The 19006-nt window shown below is 47.6% G+C and overlaps 1 long non-coding RNA gene across 1 annotated transcript in view; it reads left to right on the top strand.

Moving 5' to 3' along the window:
• The first annotated feature begins 14452 nt into the window (after positions 1 to 14452).
• The window catches only part of LOC144806051 (uncharacterized), a 46664-nt gene continuing 42110 nt past the window's right edge, over positions 14453 to 19006 (top strand). Inside the window, exon 1 of the long non-coding RNA XR_013605671.1 lies at positions 14453 to 14654. This is a non-coding gene — a long non-coding RNA (uncharacterized LOC144806051). The remainder of the gene's footprint in view (positions 14655 to 19006) is intronic.

The following is a 19006-nucleotide window of genomic DNA, read 5'->3' as shown; positions in this document are numbered from 1 at the left end:
GTAAGGGTGGTCTGCTTAATTCAGACACTCTGTTCATCACCACCCCCTTTTCTGTATCGTTTTTGGCCACTATAGGTGTGGCAGGGTATACTCAGACATGAGTCCCTTTCTCACTGCTCCATCAGGATTCAAGCAAGCCGGGCCGAAGAGGCTGAAATGCCAGAAACCGGTCCCCGGTAGCTTGTCTCCTTTCTGGTGAAGAATTGGCTTGGTAGTTTGGTCTGCCCTGTTCCCATGATGCACTGGGCCAGGGACAGACTAATTTGCATATAGCCAGGTTCTGAGCTGGGATGGAGCAGTGAGATAAATAACGGTGATGGATCAAGCCCTGATCTTTGGACTGGGTAAGAGTGGTCTGCTTAATTCAGACACTCTGTTCATCACCACCCCCTTTTCTGTATCGTTTTTGGCCACTATAGGTGTGGCAGGGTATACTCAGACATGAGTCCCTTTCTCACTGCTCCATCAGGATTCAAGCAAGCCGGGCCGAAGAGGCTGAAATGCCAGAAACCGGTCCCCGGTAGCTTGTCTCCTTTCTGGTGAAGAATTGGCTTGGTAGTTTGGTCTGCCCTGTTCCCATGATGCACTGGGCCAGGGACAGACTAATTTGCATATAGCCAGGTTCTGAGCTGGGATGGGGCAGTGAGATAAATAACGGTGATGGATCAAGCCCTGATCTTTGGACTGGGTAAGAGTGGTCTGCTTAATTCAGACACTCTGTTCATCACCACCCCCTTTTCTGTATCGTTTTTGGCCACTATAGGTGTGGCAGGGTATACTCAGACATGAGTCCCTTTCTCACTGCTCCATCAGGATTCAAGCAAGCCGGGCCGAAGAGGCTGAAATGCCAGAAACCGGTCCCCGGTAGCTTGTCTCCTTTCTGGTGAAGAATTGGCTTGGTAGTTTGGTCTGCCCTGTTCCCATGATGCACTGGGCCAGGGACAGACTAATTTGCATATAGCCAGGTTCTGAGCTGGGATGGGGCAGTGAGATAAATAACGGTGATGGATCAAGCCCTGATCTTTGGACTGGGTAAGAGTGGTCTGCTTAATTCAGACACTCTGTTCATCACCACCCCCTTTTCTGTATCGTTTTTGGCCACTATAGGTGTGGCAGGGTATACTCAGACATGAGTCCCTTTCTCACTGCTCCATCAGGATTCAAGCAAGCCGGGCCGAAGAGGCTGAAATGCCAGAAACCGGTCCCCGGTAGCTTGTCTCCTTTCTGGTGAAGAATTGGCTTGGTAGTTTGGTCTGCCCTGTTCCCATGATGCACTGGGCCAGGGACAGACTAATTTGCATATAGCCAGGTTCTGAGCTGGGATGGGGCAGTGAGATAAATAACGGTGATGGATCAAGCCCTGATCTTTGGACTGGGTAAGAGTGGTCTGCTTAATTCAGACACTCTGTTCATCACCACCCCCTTTTCTGTATCGTTTTTGGCCACTATAGGTGTGGCAGGGTATACTCAGACATGAGTCCCTTTCTCACTGCTCCATCAGGATTCAAGCAAGCCGGGCCGAAGAGGCTGAAATGCCAGAAACCGGTCCCCGGTAGCTTGTCTCCTTTCTGGTGAAGAATTGGCTTGGTAGTTTGGTCTGCCCTGTTCCCATGATGCACTGGGCCAGGGACAGACTAATTTGCATATAGCCAGGTTCTGAGCTGGGATGGGGCAGTGAGATAAATAACGGTGATGGATCAAGCCCTGATCTTTGGACTGGGTAAGAGTGGTCTGCTTAATTCAGACACTCTGTTCATCACCACCCCCTTTTCTGTATCGTTTTTGGCCACTATAGGTGTGGCAGGGTATACTCAGACATGAGTCCCTTTCTCACTGCTCCATCAGGATTCAAGCAAGCCGGGCCGAAGAGGCTGAAATGCCAGAAACCGGTCCCCGGTAGCTTGTCTCCTTTCTGGTGAAGAATTGGCTTGGTAGTTTGGTCTGCCCTGTTCCCATGATGCACTGGGCCAGGGACAGACTAATTTGCATATAGCCAGGTTCTGAGCTGGGATGGGGCAGTGAGATAAATAACGGTGATGGATCAAGCCCTGATCTTTGGACTGGGTAAGAGTGGTCTGCTTAATTCAGACACTCTGTTCATCACCACCCCCTTTTCTGTATCGTTTTTGGCCACTATAGGTGTGGCAGGGTATACTCAGACATGAGTCCCTTTCTCACTGCTCCATCAGGATTCAAGCAAGCCGGGCCGAAGAGGCTGAAATGCCAGAAACCGGTCCCCGGTAGCTTGTCTCCTTTCTGGTGAAGAATTGGCTTGGTAGTTTGGTCTGCCCTGTTCCCATGATGCACTGGGCCAGGGACAGACTAATTTGCATATAGCCAGGTTCTGAGCTGGGATGGGGCAGTGAGATAAATAACGGTGATGGATCAAGCCCTGATCTTTGGACTGGGTAAGAGTGGTATGCTTAATTCAGACACTCTGTTCATCACCACCCCCTTTTCTGTATCGTTTTTGGCCACTATAGGTGTGGCAGGGTATACTCAGACATGAGTCCCTTTCTCACTGCTCCATCAGGATTCAAGCAAGCCGGGCCGAAGAGGCTGAAATGCCAGAAACCGGTCCCCGGTAGCTTGTCTCCTTTCTGGTGAAGAATTGGCTTGGTAGTTTGGTCTGCCCTGTTCCCATGATGCACTGGGCCAGGGACAGACTAATTTGCATATAGCCAGGTTCTGAGCTGGGATGGGGCAGTGAGATAAATAACGGTGATGGATCAAGCCCTGATCTTTGGACTGGGTAAGGGTGGTCTGCTTAATTCAGACACTCTGTTCATCACCACCCCCTTTTCTGTATCGTTTTTGGCCACTATAGGTGTGGCAGGGTATACTCAGACATGAGTCCCTTTCTCACTGCTCCATCAGGATTCAAGCAAGCCGGGCCGAAGAGGCTGAAATGCCAGAAACCGGTCCCCGGTAGCTTGTCTCCTTTCTGGTGAAGAATTGGCTTGGTAGTTTGGTCTGCCCTGTTCCCATGATGCACTGGGCCAGGGACAGACTAATTTGCATATAGCCAGGTTCTGAGCTGGGATGGGGCAGTGAGATAAATAACGGTGATGGATCAAGCCCTGATCTTTGGACTGGGTAAGAGTGGTCTGCTTAATTCAGACACTCTGTTCATCACCACCCCCTTTTCTGTATCGTTTTTGGCCACTATAGGTGTGGCAGGGTATACTCAGACATGAGTCCCTTTCTCACTGCTCCATCAGGATTCAAGCAAGCCGGGCCGAAGAGGCTGAAATGCCAGAAACCGGTCCCCGGTAGCTTGTCTCCTTTCTGGTGAAGAATTGGCTTGGTAGTTTGGTCTGCCCTGTTCCCATGATGCACTGGGCCAGGGACAGACTAATTTGCATATAGCCAGGTTCTGAGCTGGGATGGGGCAGTGAGATAAATAACGGTGATGGATCAAGCCCTGATCTTTGGACTGGGTAAGAGTGGTCTGCTTAATTCAGACACTCTGTTCATCACCACCCCCTTTTCTGTATCGTTTTTGGCCACTATAGGTGTGGCAGGGTATACTCAGACATGAGTCCCTTTCTCACTGCTCCATCAGGATTCAAGCAAGCCGGGCCGAAGAGGCTGAAATGCCAGAAACCGGTCCCCGGTAGCTTGTCTCCTTTCTGGTGAAGAATTGGCTTGGTAGTTTGGTCTGCCCTGTTCCCATGATGCACTGGGCCAGGGACAGACTAATTTGCATATAGCCAGGTTCTGAGCTGGGATGGGGCAGTGAGATAAATAACGGTGATGGATCAAGCCCTGATCTTTGGACTGGGTAAGAGTGGTCTGCTTAATTCAGACACTCTGTTCATCACCACCCCCTTTTCTGTATCGATTTTGGCCACTATAGGTGTGGCAGGGTATACTCAGACATGAGTCCCTTTCTCACTGCTCCATCAGGATTCAAGCAAGCCGGGCCGAAGAGGCTGAAATGCCAGAAACCGGTCCCCGGTAGCTTGTCTCCTTTCTGGTGAAGAATTGGCTTGGTAGTTTGGTCTGCCCTGTTCCCATGATGCACTGGGCCAGGGACAGACTAATTTGCATATAGCCAGGTTCTGAGCTGGGATGGGGCAGTGAGATAAATAACGGTGATGGATCAAGCCCTGATCTTTGGACTGGGTAAGGGTGGTCTGCTTAATTCAGACACTCTGTTCATCACCACCCCCTTTTCTGTATCGTTTTTGGCCACTATAGGTGTGGCAGGGTATACTCAGACATGAGTCCCTTTCTCACTGCTCCATCAGGATTCAAGCAAGCCGGGCCGAAGAGGCTGAAATGCCAGAAACCGGTCCCCGGTAGCTTGTCTCCTTTCTGGTGAAGAATTGGCTTGGTAGTTTGGTCTGCCCTGTTCCCATGATGCACTGGGCCAGGGACAGACTAATTTGCATATAGCCAGGTTCTGAGCTGGGATGGGGCAGTGAGATAAATAACGGTGATGGATCAAGCCCTGATCTTTGGACTGGGTAAGAGTGGTCTGCTTAATTCAGACACTCTGTTCATCACCACCCCCTTTTCTGTATCGTTTTTGGCCACTATAGGTGTGGCAGGGTATACTCAGACATGAGTCCCTTTCTCACTGCTCCATCAGGATTCAAGCAAGCCGGGCCGAAGAGGCTGAAATGCCAGAAACCGGTCCCCGGTAGCTTGTCTCCTTTCTGGTGAAGAATTGGCTTGGTAGTTTGGTCTGCCCTGTTCCCATGATGCACTGGGCCAGGGACAGACTAATTTGCATATAGCCAGGTTCTGAGCTGGGATGGGGCAGTGAGATAAATAACGGTGATGGATCAAGCCCTGATCTTTGGACTGGGTAAGAGTGGTCTGCTTAATTCAGACACTCTGTTCATCACCACCCCCTTTTCTGTATCGTTTTTGGCCACTATAGGTGTGGCAGGGTATACTCAGACATGAGTCCCTTTCTCACTGCTCCATCAGGATTCAAGCAAGCCGGGCCGAAGAGGCTGAAATGCCAGAAACCGGTCCCCGGTAGCTTGTCTCCTTTCTGGTGAAGAATTGGCTTGGTAGTTTGGTCTGCCCTGTTCCCATGATGCACTGGGCCAGGGACAGACTAATTTGCATATAGCCAGGTTCTGAGCTGGGATGGGGCAGTGAGATAAATAACGGTGATGGATCAAGCCCTGATCTTTGGACTGGGTAAGAGTGGTCTGCTTAATTCAGACACTCTGTTCATCACCACCCCCTTTTCTGTATCGTTTTTGGCCACTATAGGTGTGGCAGGGTATACTCAGACATGAGTCCCTTTCTCACTGCTCCATCAGGATTCAAGCAAGCCGGGCCGAAGAGGCTGAAATGCCAGAAACCGGTCCCCGGTAGCTTGTCTCCTTTCTGGTGAAGAATTGGCTTGGTAGTTTGGTCTGCCCTGTTCCCATGATGCACTGGGCCAGGGACAGACTAATTTGCATATAGCCAGGTTCTGAGCTGGGATGGGGCAGTGAGATAAATAACGGTGATGGATCAAGCCCTGATCTTTGGACTGGGTAAGAGTGGTCTGCTTAATTCAGACACTCTGTTCATCACCACCCCCTTTTCTGTATCGTTTTTGGCCACTATAGGTGTGGCAGGGTATACTCAGACATGAGTCCCTTTCTCACTGCTCCATCAGGATTCAAGCAAGCCGGGCCGAAGAGGCTGAAATGCCAGAAACCGGTCCCCGGTAGCTTGTCTCCTTTCTGGTGAAGAATTGGCTTGGTAGTTTGGTCTGCCCTGTTCCCATGATGCACTGGGCCAGGGACAGACTAATTTGCATATAGCCAGGTTCTGAGCTGGGATGGGGCAGTGAGATAAATAACGGTGATGGATCAAGCCCTGATCTTTGGACTGGGTAAGAGTGGTCTGCTTAATTCAGACACTCTGTTCATCACCACCCCCTTTTCTGTATCGTTTTTGGCCACTATAGGTGTGGCAGGGTATACTCAGACATGAGTCCCTTTCTCACTGCTCCATCAGGATTCAAGCAAGCCGGGCCGAAGAGGCTGAAATGCCAGAAACCGGTCCCCGGTAGCTTGTCTCCTTTCTGGTGAAGAATTGGCTTGGTAGTTTGGTCTGCCCTGTTCCCATGATGCACTGGGCCAGGGACAGACTAATTTGCATATAGCCAGGTTCTGAGCTGGGATGGGGCAGTGAGATAAATAACGGTGATGGATCAAGCCCTGATCTTTGGACTGGGTAAGAGTGGTCTGCTTAATTCAGACACTCTGTTCATCACCACCCCCTTTTCTGTATCGTTTTTGGCCACTATAGGTGTGGCAGGGTATACTCAGACATGAGTCCCTCTCTCACTGCTCCATCAGGATTCAAGCAAGCCGGGCCGAAGAGGCTGAAATGCCAGAAACCGGTCCCCGGTAGCTTGTCTCCTTTCTGGTGAAGAATTGGCTTGGTAGTTTGGTCTGCCCTGTTCCCATGATGCACTGGGCCAGGGACAGACTAATTTGCATATAGCCAGGTTCTGAGCTGGGATGGGGCAGTGAGATAAATAACGGTGATGGATCAAGCCCTGATCTTTGGACTGGGTAAGAGTGGTCTGCTTAATTCAGACACTCTGTTCATCACCACCCCCTTTTCTGTATCGTTTTTGGCCACTATAGGTGTGGCAGGGTATACTCAGACATGAGTCCCTTTCTCACTGCTCCATCAGGATTCAAGCAAGACGGGCCGAAGAGGCTGAAATGCCAGAAACCGGTCCCCGGTAGCTTGTCTCCTTTCTGGTGAAGAATTGGCTTGGTAGTTTGGTCTGCCCTGTTCCCATGATGCACTGGGCCAGGGACAGACTAATTTGCATATAGCCAGGTTCTGAGCTGGGATGGGGCAGTGAGATAAATAACGGTGATGGATCAAGCCCTGATCTTTGGACTGGGTAAGAGTGGTCTGCTTAATTCAGACACTCTGTTCATCACCACCCCCCTTTTCTGTATCGTTTTTGGCCACTATAGGTGTGGCAGGGTATACTCAGACATGAGTCCCTTTCTCACTGCTCCATCAGGATTCAAGCAAGCCGGGCCGAAGAGGCTGAAATGCCAGAAACCGGTCCCCGGTAGCTTGTCTCCTTTCTGGTGAAGAATTGGCTTGGTAGTTTGGTCTGCCCTGTTCCCATGATGCACTGGGCCAGGGACAGACTAATTTGCATATAGCCAGGTTCTGAGCTGGGATGGGGCAGTGAGATAAATAACGGTGATGGATCAAGCCCTGATCTTTGGACTGGGTAAGAGTGGTCTGCTTAATTCAGACACTCTGTTCATCACCACCCCCTTTTCTGTATCGTTTTTGGCCACTATAGGTGTGGCAGGGTATACTCAGACATGAGTCCCTTTCTCACTGCTCCATCAGGATTCAAGCAAGCCGGGCCGAAGAGGCTGAAATGCCAGAAACCGGTCCCCGGTAGCTTGTCTCCTTTCTGGTGAAGAATTGGCTTGGTAGTTTGGTCTGCCCTGTTCCCATGATGCACTGGGCCAGGGACAGACTAATTTGCATATAGCCAGGTTCTGAGCTGGGATGGGGCAGTGAGATAAATAACGGTGATGGATCAAGCCCTGATCTTTGGACTGGGTAAGAGTGGTCTGCTTAATTCAGACACTCTGTTCATCACCACCCCCTTTTCTGTATCGTTTTTGGCCACTATAGGTGTGGCAGGGTATACTCAGACATGAGTCCCTTTCTCACTGCTCCATCAGGATTCAAGCAAGCCGGGCCGAAGAGGCTGAAATGCCAGAAACCGGTCCCCGGTAGCTTGTCTCCTTTCTGGTGAAGAATTGGCTTGGTAGTTTGGTCTGCCCTGTTCCCATGATGCACTGGGCCAGGGACAGACTAATTTGCATATAGCCAGGTTCTGAGCTGGGATGGGGCAGTGAGATAAATAACGGTGATGGATCAAGCCCTGATCTTTGGACTGGGTAAGAGTGGTCTGCTTAATTCAGACACTCTGTTCATCACCACCCCCTTTTCTGTATCGTTTTTGGCCACTATAGGTGTGGCAGGGTATACTCAGACATGAGTCCCTTTCTCACTGCTCCATCAGGATTCAAGCAAGCCGGGCCGAAGAGGCTGAAATGCCAGAAACCGGTCCCCGGTAGCTTGTCTCCTTTCTGGTGAAGAATTGGCTTGGTAGTTTGGTCTGCCCTGTTCCCATGATGCACTGGGCCAGGGACAGACTAATTTGCATATAGCCAGGTTCTGAGCTGGGATGGGGCAGTGAGATAAATAACGGTGATGGATCAAGCCCTGATCTTTGGACTGGGTAAGAGTGGTCTGCTTAATTCAGACACTCTGTTCATCACCACCCCCCTTTTCTGTATCGTTTTTGGCCACTATAGGTGTGGCAGGGTATACTCAGACATGAGTCCCTTTCTCACTGCTCCATCAGGATTCAAGCAAGCCGGGCCGAAGAGGCTGAAATGCCAGAAACCGGTCCCCGGTAGCTTGTCTCCTTTCTGGTGAAGAATTGGCTTGGTAGTTTGGTCTGCCCTGTTCCCATGATGCACTGGGCCAGGGACAGACTAATTTGCATATAGCCAGGTTCTGAGCTGGGATGGGGCAGTGAGATAAATAACGGTGATGGATCAAGCCCTGATCTTTGGACTGGGTAAGAGTGGTCTGCTTAATTCAGACACTCTGTTCATCACCACCCCCTTTTCTGTATCGTTTTTGGCCACTATAGGTGTGGCAGGGTATACTCAGACATGAGTCCCTTTCTCACTGCTCCATCAGGATTCAAGCAAGCCGGGCCGAAGAGGCTGAAATGCCAGAAACCGGTCCCCGGTAGCTTGTCTCCTTTCTGGTGAAGAATTGGCTTGGTAGTTTGGTCTGCCCTGTTCCCATGATGCACTGGGCCAGGGACAGACTAATTTGCATATAGCCAGGTTCTGAGCTGGGATGGGGCAGTGAGATAAATAACGGTGATGGATCAAGCCCTGATCTTTGGACTGGGTAAGAGTGGTCTGCTTAATTCAGACACTCTGTTCATCACCACCCCCTTTTCTGTATCGTTTTTGGCCACTATAGGTGTGGCAGGGTATACTCAGACATGAGTCCCTTTCTCACTGCTCCATCAGGATTCAAGCAAGCCGGGCCGAAGAGGCTGAAATGCCAGAAACCGGTCCCCGGTAGCTTGTCTCCTTTCTGGTGAAGAATTGGCTTGGTAGTTTGGTCTGCCCTGTTCCCATGATGCACTGGGCCAGGGACAGACTAATTTGCATATAGCCAGGTTCTGAGCTGGGATGGGGCAGTGAGATAAATAACGGTGATGGATCAAGCCCTGATCTTTGGACTGGGTAAGAGTGGTCTGCTTAATTCAGACACTCTGTTCATCACCACCCCCTTTTCTGTATCGTTTTTGGCCACTATAGGTGTGGCAGGGTATACTCAGACATGAGTCCCTTTCTCACTGCTCCATCAGGATTCAAGCAAGCCGGGCCGAAGAGGCTGAAATGCCAGAAACCGGTCCCCGGTAGCTTGTCTCCTTTCTGGTGAAGAATTGGCTTGGTAGTTTGGTCTGCCCTGTTCCCATGATGCACTGGGCCAGGGACAGACTAATTTGCATATAGCCAGGTTCTGAGCTGGGATGGGGCAGTGAGATAAATAACGGTGATGGATCAAGCCCTGATCTTTGGACTGGGTAAGAGTGGTCTGCTTAATTCAGACACTCTGTTCATCACCACCCCCTTTTCTGTATCGTTTTTGGCCACTATAGGTGTGGCAGGGTATACTCAGACATGAGTCCCTTTCTCACTGCTCCATCAGGATTCAAGCAAGCCGGGCCGAAGAGGCTGAAATGCCAGAAACCGGTCCCCGGTAGCTTGTCTCCTTTCTGGTGAAGAATTGGCTTGGTAGTTTGGTCTGCCCTGTTCCCATGATGCACTGGGCCAGGGACAGACTAATTTGCATATAGCCAGGTTCTGAGCTGGGATGGGGCAGTGAGATAAATAACGGTGATGGATCAAGCCCTGATCTTTGGACTGGGTAAGAGTGGTCTGCTTAATTCAGACACTCTGTTCATCACCACCCCCTTTTCTGTAATGTCTACTTCTGAGCCTTTCTGGGCGATTAAAAACAAAATATGCCACTGGCTTGACAAAAATTACCCTCCACCACCTAGCCTAAATAAGAATATACTTATGGTAGAACGGGCACCTTGGGTAGGTGGGAAGAAGAAAAGTATAAAGGGTGATTGCGTCGTCATCACGTTTGAGGATCCTCGACTTGTAGAATTTATTTGTTCCTCTCCTCCGTGTGATAGTAAGTCAGTGGTATCAGCTAAACCCCTGTCTTTTTTCTATGTGCAAGAGGGGCAGGAGGACGTTAGATGGAGTTGGATGAGGCCGGTTAGGAAAGGTTTAGGTAGAGGCGGTACATACCAGAATCAGCAACAGTGGGGAATGCCTGTAGAGGATGGATGGAATTTAGTCCATAGGAGGAGGGGGAATCAGTGGAAGGGAGCTACACAGTCCTATGGAGAAGATTGGGGCCCACAGCTCAACTACCCTCTATTCCCCTGTTATAATCGATTTAGTGGGCTGGAAGAAGTGGACTGACCACCACCCCACAGTACTGAAGATGCCATGGGCAGTGGGGTATCTACTCCTGTAGATGGAGGCTTTATTGTTACGGCTAGGGAGGAAGTTCCCACTCAGGACAGCACTATTCCAGCCCCCTTGATAGTGGATGTGGCTACTCAGGCCGCCCTGGATATACCTAGGCTGCCCCCTTCCACTGTTAAAATCTTGTCCTGGAACATAGCGGGCTTAAAGAAAAACTTGCCCGATCCGGAATGGAACACTTTTTTAGAAGATTTCCATATCTGTATGTTCCAGGAAACCTGGTGTGTAGAGCCAGAACATAAGCAGGGTTATTCTACATTTTTTGTCCCTGCAACTCAGTTTGGGAGAGGGCGCCCATCGGGTGGTCTACTTATTTGGATTAGGTTAGACTTGAATTGTGAGGTTACTGTTAATTACGTCCCCTGTAATGACATTCTCCATCTAACTGTTAAAAGGCAGTCTGCCAGGAATGTTTTTGAACTTTTCTGTATTTATGCCAGGGGGCTCCCAGGGGGCCAATCATCTCCAATACTGGAGTTGTTAGATAGCAGTCTTTCAGCACTCCCTTCTAAATCATCAGTATTAGTGGGAGGTGATTTTAATTGTACATTTGAGCCTCTCGATGAGGATGAATTCTTGGGCCCTTTTATGAAACAAGGAAACCAGTTAATTCCATCCCTATCTTTGGCTCCAATCAAGAAGTGGTCGGCTCGAGCCATTCAGTTGAATGCCCTGGTGTCCGCTTACGACCTATGGGCCTTAAATGGCCGTACCACATCTGATCGTATGGGCGCTATGACCTTTAATCGAATAGGCTGCCCATCACGGATTGACTACATCCTTTTGGATGTATGGTCATGGGCCAATCTAATTGATATGGAGGTCAGCCAGAGGGTTGATAGTGATCATAATCCCCTCTGCATGGGTATGTTTTGGGGAAACAATACTGGTGAAGAGGTTCAAAATGAGCTGATTACTAAAGAACTAGTCCCCTCTAACTGCAATCGCAGGATTAAGTGGAATGTGGTTCGTTGTAATGAAGGGACACTCGAGAATATTAGGGCTTTAGTTTCAGCTGCTTCATCTGCCCTGGCACCAGCGAAGCAAACTGTACTCCAGCTTCAGGGGCCGGTGTTGGTAACCACGTATAAAGACCTGATATGGGAGATTAGTATGTTTTTTCATAAAAAAAAAAACAAGGGTGGTGAACTGACTAAATGTATGCAAAAAAAGGGGAACCCTTGGTATACTGCCTCCTGTAGAGGGAAAAGGAAAGCAATTTCACTAGCTATCAAAAATAAGGATGCCTCAGCTGCTAGACTAGCTAGAAATGAGTATCGCATTAGTATTGCGAAAGCCAAAAAGGATTGGGAAGAGGATCATTGGCAGGCTCTAAAGGAAGCGGCCCATGGGAAAAATGCTACTGCATTTTGGAAATTGATAAACATCTTAGACAGACGAGGCGCTGAGCCAATTCCAAACCATATTACTGAGTCCCAGTGGCATTCCCACTTCTCGAAATTATATGGCGTAGACTCCTTGGAAGTGGATCTAGCGTCGACTATAATTGGCACGGACTGTTTTGTCCATCGGAATGATGGCTTTACAGAGGTATTCTTCACGTCCCATGAGGTACAGGAGGCCATTCTTAAAATAAAATCGGGCAAGGCACCTGGCCCGGACGGAATCCCGGGTGACTTACTGTTGTCTAACCCACTGGTTTGGGCTGATTTTATTGTAAATGTTTTGAACCTCATCCAGTTGGGCCAGCAAGTACCGGACTCATGGAAGGGCGCCGAAGTTGTCACTGTTTTTAAAAAGGGTGAGAGAGAGGACCCTGCCAACTACAGACCGATTAGTTTAATTGATGTCATCCAAAAAGTAGTTGGTAGGGTAATTGTAAATAGGATTGAGGGTTGGCTTATGGAAGAAAACATTTTGTCCCATTTTCAGGCTGGATTCAGAAGTAATGTAGGGGCCATTGATCAAGTTTTTAGATTTTGTGCAGTTTTTTGGAAAACTGTGTCAATAACCAGAGGGAGCCTTTATCTGGCTTTTATTGATCTTAAAACTGCTTTTGATGTAATACCCCGTGTTAAACTTTGGAATGTCCTATTGGATATGGGTTTCCCACTCTATTTGTTAAATCTTATCATCAAACTCCATGAGGATACTTATGCGAAGATACGCTGGGGGACACAGGGGCAACTCACTAAGAGTATACCCGTTAATAGAGGGGTGCGACAGGGGTGCGTGATGGCCCCCACTTTATTCTCCCTCTTTATAAATGGGGTGGTGAAACATCTGCAAGAGATACCAGCCGACGCCCCTGTTATGGCTGGGGAGAAAATGCCATCGCTCCTCTTTGCCGATGACACCCTGCTTTTATCTAAAACCCCCACAGGTCTTCAAACCCTTCTTGATCAGTTTAGTATTTTTTGTCAGGAACGGGGTCTCACAATAAACACAACTAAAACTAAACTAATGGTTATGACCGCCAAGAGGAAATATAGGAATATCCATTTGACCTTGAATGGATCTCCCTTGGAGGTGGTCAAAGAGTTTGATTACCTTGGTGTTAGGATTAATAATCAATTGAAATGGGAACCCCATATATATAAAATGCTTTTAAATCATAAAAGGGTTTCTGGTACTATTTTAAAAAACCAACGTCTCTCTGTGAGTAGGCCAGTTGCCCCTGCCTTATCTGTTTATGAGGGTAAAGCAATTGCCTCAGCTGTATATGGCTCGGAACTGTGGGGCAATGAGAATACCAACGACCACGTTCGATCAGAGAATAAGTTTATGAGGGACCTGGTATCACTCCCATCCTCCACACCACTTAAACCGTTATTCTTAGACCTGGGTAGAAAATCTATTCGGGATATCCTCCAGCTCCGTCCTCTCTTATACTGGGTCCGTTTGAGGAGGACCCCAGAGTTAGCCAACTATGCCTTGGTTTTAGATGAAATGCTAAAATTAAATACTTCAGGCCAAATTAAGTGGCTAAATGCCCTAAAACACCTTGTTGCAAGTGTGGGTCTAAGAGACGCTTGGGTATCCCAATTACCTCCACCAAAACAAGTGGTGAAAAAATTATATTGGGATTGGATAGAGGCCAGGGCACTACAAAACCCAAACTGGGGTCATTTGACCGAGACTTTTTTGACCCATAAATCCACCTTAAAATTGGAGCCGTTTTTGGATTTTATTCAAATACCTCGGGAAAGGACCTTATATCTTAAATTTAGATATGGAACATTGCCCCTCAAAACTTTTACATCTAAATGGAATAATAGGAGGGAAGAGGATATAAAATGTCCAGGGTGTGCAAATCCCGAAGAATCATTGGGCCACTTTTTCTTTGCCTGTAAGGCATATACCCTACCTAGGAAGAAATGGTTAAAACCAGCACTAAAGAATCTTGGTGTTAGAGATCATAAATCAGCTTTACGTATTCTTATTTCCAATACCACTTCCATGGTTATTATTTGTGGGGTTGCAAAGTTTTTATCTTGTGCATGGATCATTAGGACTAAGATTTTAAAAAATGTTCATCAAGTCAATTCTTCCACATAATTCTTATATGTATTTTTTGTAAATAATGAACTGTTTTTTATATTTGTGTGTACTATATGTTTGTACTTTTTATGATACATGTGTCGAATAAAAGTATAATGACTTGAAGTGCAGAGCTTCTCTATAGGGCGTGTCTTCGCTTTGCGCATGCGCAGTGAGGCTGCGCATCCTCTGTCTACGGCAGGTCATAGGCCGCGCTCCGTGCAAGGTCCTCACTCGGTGATGGAAGGCCTGTCTTCGTCCCGCGCGTCACGGTTCTGCGCGTGCGCAGCCGTGAGACGCCATGTTTTGTTCTCGCGTCACTCGGGGGGAATAACACACCGGACCCCACACACTCCTCACAGGCGCCGTGCCCCCGGGGTGCCCCCCCCCCCCCCCCGGGCCCCGCAGCCTCCACGGACCGGAGCACGAGGAGAGGCGAGGGAGGCCTCTGACCCCGCAGGTTCACACGTTTAATGAGGAGCACCAGCAGGAGGGACTGGGATCCGAGGGGGTCTGTTTTATGAGACAGAATATCTGGTATTTAGATTACAAAGCTGCTCGGTTTTGCTTTTATATTTATTTATACCTTATAGTCAACCTTGTTAAGAAATGCTCAGGGTATTTTATCTCGAAGGCTAAGAAACAATGACTGTTAGAAAGAACAAAGAGGCCTGGCTCTAGAATTATCATGGGGTCAGGACAGAGATATGGACACTTGTACACTTTATGTTTAATGATCTCAGAAAGAACAAAGAGGCCTGGTTCTACAATTATCATGGGGTCAGGACAGAGAGATGGACAATTGTACACTTTATGTTTAATTATTGCTCTTCTGCATTTTCTATATTAAGAGAAAAGCTCTGCCTTTCCGTTTCACATAGATCACTAGATGTTAAAAGATATATTTGCCACAAAAAGCGCCTGAGCCTAGCGCGAGGGATCCTAATGCTGAAGGCCTCGGTGAATGTGGAAACTACACACACAAGGGATAGACAAGAAGATGACTATGGAGATAACCACACAGTACTTAATTTTCTTAATATTTGTATCTAAGAGTCCATACACATTACCTGGATACGTTTGACTCTCGGTCCACAGGTGATTATCAATATATTCTCCGAAATATATATTGACCGAAAAGCATGGTTTACTCAATATTGATATCTAGGAGCCTATACTCTTTACCTGTGTCCGCTTAAAAATCAGTCCCTTATCGGAGATGCTGCTACCTGTATACGCTTGACAGTCAGTCCACAGGTGATGACCTTTTATCCCTATATTCTCTGTCTGCAGTACACTGCACATTACAAAGATAAATCAAGGGGTAACTATGTGGTTGACCGAAAAGCATGGTGTACTCAATATTGATATCTAGGAGCTTTACCTGTGTCCGCTTAAAAATCAGTCCCTTATCGGAGATGCTTCTACAGTAGATGGATGGCTGTTGTCCCTTGTTATGATATCATGGACCACTACAATATAAACAAAATGCGAGACCACTCTTTGCGCATCCTCAGCCTCCACCTTATTGATACAAAGTGACCCACTGATCTGTGACTACCCAAAGATATCACACTGTAGTCGATGGTAATAAACTATGTGTTTGTGTTTCTTAGTTTGGCCTGAGTATATCATACAGCCATTACCAATATCGAGAAAACAATCGAAGTGTCCCTATCAACGCTGAACTAGAGGGAAAAAGGAACTTGAATATCCCTCGTAACCAAGAGAGCCTCTATATCTATATGTTATTTTGCGGCTTAATTAGATTCAATCCTTGGACCAATATTGCTTAGAGGACATACTAGAAATTAGTATAGGCAATTGTTAATGCCCGAAATGCTACGGTTTGGCCCGAGTGGCCAAGGGACCAATGTGGGTGAGAAAAGACTGAATACAGTCTTTACCAAACACAAAGGTTACCGGCTGCCAGTCTAAACATGTTTAAATTGTCGCTTGGATATTGTATCTTCGAACGTTAACTCTCATTACGGTAAAATCATACCATTGAAATAAAACAGGTCTCCCTATCGTGATGCCGAGTTTTAAACTTACCCGCGCAAGCGACGTCTACACGTGTCTCCAACCTGATATGCCGCATGTTATGGATTGGCCCGAGTGTGCAAGGGACCAATGTGGGTGAGAAAAGACTGTATACAGTCTTTGCCAAACACAAAAGCTGCCGGCTGCCAACCTAGATATATTTATATGGTCGTTTAAATATGGTATCTACGGACGTTAAGGGCAAGGGTATGACAACGCCCTCCCTACCGACAGAGTAGAAGGGGCCCTTGGGTCCCAGCCCTGAAAGTGGCACCGTAGCAAATGTATGCATGTGGGATGGTGTCTGCTGCGTTAAATGTATGCATGTGGGATGGTGTCTGCTGTGTCAAATGTATGCATGTGGGATGGTGTCTGCTGTGTCAAATGTATGCATGTGGGATGGTGTCTGCTGTGTTAAATGTATGCATGTGGGATGGTGTCTGCTGTGTCAAATGTATGCATATGGCATGGTGTCTGCTGTGTCAAATGTATGCATGTGGGATGGTGTCTGCTGTGTTAAATGTATGCATGTGGGATGGTGTCTGCTGTGTCAAATGTAAGCATGTGGGATTGTGTCTGCTGTGTTAAATGTTTGCATGTGTCAAATGTATGCATGTGGGATGGTGTCTGCTGTGTTAAATGTATGCATGTGGGATGGTGTCTGCTGTGTCAAATGTATGCATGTGGGATGGTGTCTGCTGTGTCAAATGTAAGCATGTGGGATTGTGTCTGCTGTGTTAAATGTTTGCATGTGTCAAATGTATGCATGTGGGATGGTGTCTGCTGTGTTAAATGTATGCATGTGGGATGGTGTCTGCTGTGTTAAATGTATGCATGTGGGATGGTGTCTGCTGTGTCAAATGTATGCATGTGGGATGGTGTCTGCTGTGTCAAATGTATGCATGTGGGATGGTGTCTGCTGTGTTAAATGTATGCATGTGGGATGGTGTCTGCTGTGTCAAATGTATGCATGTGGGATGGTGTCTGCTGTGTCAAATGTATGCATGTGGGATGGTGTCTGCTGCGTTAAATGTATGCATTGGGATGGTGTCTGCTGTGTTAAATGTATGCATGTGGGATGGTGTCTACTGTGTTAAATGTACGCATGTGGGATGGTGTCTGCTGTGTCGAATGTATGCATGTGGGATGGTGTCTGCTGTGGGATGGTGTCTGCTGTGTCAAATGTATGCATGTGGGATGGTGTCTGCTGTGTCAAATGTATGCATGTGGGATGGTGTCTGCTGTGTGAAATGTATGCATGTGGGATGGTGTCTGCTGTGTCAAATGTATGCATATGGCATGGTGTCTGCTGTGTCGAATGTATGCATGTGGGATGGTGTCTGCTGTGGGATGGTGTCTGCTGTGTCAAATGTATGCATGTGGGATGGTGTCTGCTGCGTCAAATGTATGCATGTGGGATGGTGTCTGCTGTGTCAAATGTATGCATGTGGGATGGTGTTTGCTGTGTTAAATGTATGCATGTGGGATGGTGTCTGCTGGGTCGAATGTATGCATGTGGGATGGTGTCTGCTGTGTCAAATGTATGCATGTGGGATGGTGTCTGCTGCGTTAAATGTATGCATTGGGATGGTGTCTGCTGTGTCAAATGTATGCATGTGGGATGGTGTCTGCTGTGTCAAATGTATGCATGTGGGATGGTGTCTGCTGTGTCAAATGTATGCATGTGGGATGGTATCTGCTGTGTTAAATGTATGCATGTGGGATGGTGTCTGCTGTGTCAAATGTATGCATGTGGGATGGTGTCTGCTGCGTTAAATGTATGCATTGGGATGGTGTCTGCTGCGTTAAATGTATGCATGTGGGATGGTGTCTGCTGTGTTAAATGTATGCATGTGGGATGGTGTCTGCTGTGTCAAATGTATGCATGTGGGATGGTGTCTGCTGTGTCAAATGTATGCATGTGGGATGGTGTCTGCTCTGTTAAATGTATGCATGTGGGATGGTGTCTGCTGTGTTAAATGTATGCATGTGGGATGGTGTCTGCTGTGTCAAATGTATGCATGTGGGATGGTGTCTGCTGTGTCAAATGTATGCATGTGGGATGGTGTCTGCTCTGTTAAATGTATGCATGTGGGATGGTGTCTGCTGGGTCGAATGTATGCATGTGGGATGGTGTCTGCTGTGTCAAATGTATGCATTTGGGATGGTGTCTGCTGGGTCGAATGTATGCATGTGGGATGGTGTCTGCTGTGTTAAATGTATGCATGTTCTTTAGTCTGTCCTCGAACAGAAATGAAAAACAGAGTTAGTTTGTCATTCAGTTTGGCCAGTCTCGGAGAGGCCTGATTTATGGTATAACCTCCAAATTGCACTTGCTATGCTATGAACTTTGTTTTTAGGCTAGCATGCTGTCATGAATGATCAAATCAATTAGATCTTCTGAGCAGCTGCAGTGCCTGCTTGCCTTATGTTACTGAGAACTGCAGTCACGCAGTCTGTCTCTGGTTAGTGCCCTTTCTATTTCTGGTGCTTTGTAGTAGTTTTAAGATCTTTTTAGAGGTTCCCATTACTCAATTGAGTGTCATTTCTGATTTTTATAAGTTTTCCTCATGATTATGCTCATGATAAAGTGTCGCTCATACATGTTGAAATGTCACTCATAATTACAATGAAATTATGAAAATGTCACACATTGCAATCTGAAACCTTGGCAGCAATGTGTGTGATAGCTGTATTGGATGAACATGGACTTTGAGACTGTCCCCCTGGGATAAAAACGTTCTTCTGGGGTTACCTCTTTGCCCAGGGATGTGGGGTGGTTCAGTAAGCCTTGGTTGAGCTGGAGACCAGGTCACTTAGAAGCGGGTGATGGTACACATAGAGTG

Source organism: Lissotriton helveticus, assembly GCF_964261635.1.
Source record: "Lissotriton helveticus chromosome 1_1 unlocalized genomic scaffold, aLisHel1.1 SUPER_1_unloc_41, whole genome shotgun sequence".
Taxonomy (NCBI): domain Eukaryota; kingdom Metazoa; phylum Chordata; class Amphibia; order Caudata; family Salamandridae; genus Lissotriton; species Lissotriton helveticus.
Note: the sequence above shows the minus strand (reverse complement) of the source record. Positions and strands in the feature narration are given on the sequence as shown.